Source organism: Triticum urartu, chromosome 7A (assembly GCF_056163025.1).
Source record: "Triticum urartu cultivar PI428250 chromosome 7A, HENAU_Tu73, whole genome shotgun sequence".
Taxonomy (NCBI): domain Eukaryota; kingdom Viridiplantae; phylum Streptophyta; class Magnoliopsida; order Poales; family Poaceae; genus Triticum; species Triticum urartu.
In genome coordinates this window covers 59909655-59911816 of record NC_141879.1, presented here as the reverse complement: position 1 = coordinate 59911816, position 2162 = coordinate 59909655, and the positions used below count along the sequence as shown (strand labels likewise).

General features: G+C 47.9%; 1 pseudogene; it reads left to right on the top strand.

The window, feature by feature from the left end:
* Nucleotides 1–578: 578 nt before the first annotated feature.
* Nucleotides 579–1721, top strand: LOC147957749 (F-box protein At2g34280-like; annotated as a pseudogene).
* The last annotated feature ends 441 nt before the right edge of the window (nt 1722–2162 follow it).

Below are 2162 nucleotides of genomic sequence, written 5' to 3'. Positions count from 1 at the left end.
GATTGATTTATTACTATACGTGGATTAATTATGATTGATTACCATAAATACGTTGGGTATTGCCGGTCAGACGAGAGAAGAGAAAAACCGGTGGGAGGGGCTGGTGGGAGGTGGGACGAAGAAAAACCGGTTGAAAATAAACCGGTTGAAAATAAACCGGTTGAAAGTGGGGGGACTATTCAACCAAGTCGTCCATTAGGAGTAGAGATAAAGGAAAGGAAAACTTTGAAGCCCACCTAGTATAGGGGTGGAGGAAGAAAAGGAAATCGCGCGTGTACGTGAGTTGCGGCCGTCCGGCGAAATCGGTTGTTAGTTTAGCTTTCCCTGCATGTGTATAGTCTCTCCAAGGAGCAGCCAAGCTCCTCGCTGGAAGACGGCGCGGCAGCCTAGGCTGTGTCGTCAAGGTCGAGGCTGCACCAACACATAGGCGCCGCCCTCGCTCTCTCCGTCCATTCTCCAGAGTAGAGTAAATCCCTTCAGCTTTTCTTTTCTAGGAACACTTTTCCAAGCTTCGACGCATCCTACTAAATGTTTGCTTCTTCTTCATCCTCTTTTCTTGTTCCCATCTAGGAATCAGTATGCTCGTCGTCGGCTCGACTGTCTTGGACGACCTGCCCGAGTGGCTCGTCGTCGACGAGATCCTTGTCCGCTTGCCTGTCAAAGACGTACTCCGCTGTCGCGCTGTCCGCAAGTCGTGGCGCAGTGGTACTTCCACCGACGCCTTCATCCTCGGCCACCACCGCCGCCAGCACTCGCTCCCCATCATCAAACCCCTAAAGGACACCTGCCGCGTCCTCGGAGCCTCCAATGATCTAAAGCTGCGACCTATCCTCGGATACGCATTCGCTACCATTGTACACCGTGCCACCTGTGATGCCCTCCTCATCTTGTCGCAGCAATCCAATTACTACATCTGCAACCCGGCCACCCACAAGTGGGCGTCCATGCCACATCCTCCTCAACGACAACCAAACACCATGGCTGTCAGCCTAGTCGGCTTCTATCGGCACCACCCATCTGGAGAACACCGAGTGCTATGGGTGTCATACCCAATAAACGCTGCCGCGAAGGGCGATGTAGCAGTTGAGTTGCTTGAGTACTTCGTCCTCACAGTGGGATCGAACCAACCAAGATGCATCCAATGGCCAGCAGTTTCAGAACAAAGGTTTGTTCCTGCTATCTGGTCCTACCACTGCCCACCAATCCTTCATCGTGGTAACCTGCATTGGCTAACGGATTTCAACATAACGGTATTTGACACCATAGCTGAGACATTTTGAAAAATGAGCCGCCCAGCACAACTCGGCGATTGTGTGTCAGTGTTGGATACGGGCAGCACCCTTGCTTTGTGTCGCACTGATCATAACTGTGTCACTTTAGATGTTTGGGTGTTGCAGGACTATGATGCCGAGACGTGGAGCTTTCAATTTCAGATTAACTTGTTAGCAATGGAGGCATCACCACCGCTTAATTTGACAGGGAAAGACACTCCTAAAATGGCTATGATCAACGAGCGCGAGCTGTTGATTCAGCAGTGTCCTCGCCGTATTTTGCATTGCGACATTGATGGTGTGTTTTTAGGCAATGTAGAAAGCAAAGGGCATGGTGACTTCTTGATACTTACTAGGCATCGCCTCCAAGAGAGCATGATTTCACTTCCATTGTTTGAGCCGCAAAAAGAAGCTGTGAACAAGAAGCCTCCATTCTCCTTTGTGCTATAAGATGTCGTGCTCCATCTTAATGCTTTGTTTTTACTACTTGTTTGCTGTGCGCTTGGAGAGTATCGTTTTTTTGTCCAGTCATGTCTACGATTTGGTACTTCTAGTAGGACTGAACACTTTGGATGATGGAATCATTTGATGCTTGTAATTTTTCATGCTACCTTGAGCATCATGTTGATGGTGTAAATAATGGAGTATCTATGCCATAGAACTGTTTTCCCCATGATTACTTTCAGTTTGCATGTTAAGAAAACACAAAAGGCATGGCGACAATTTTGCGCCCATGATTTTTTTTAATTTTGCAGGAGTAAGTCACAAGATGTGCAATCTTAATCACCTTGTTGTAGTCTGCCGGAAGGCTGGTGATATTATAGTTAGCTAGGCTGCTGTTAGCTAGTGTTATTTTAGTGTATGGTTGTGGTCTTTTGCTCTTATTGTTAG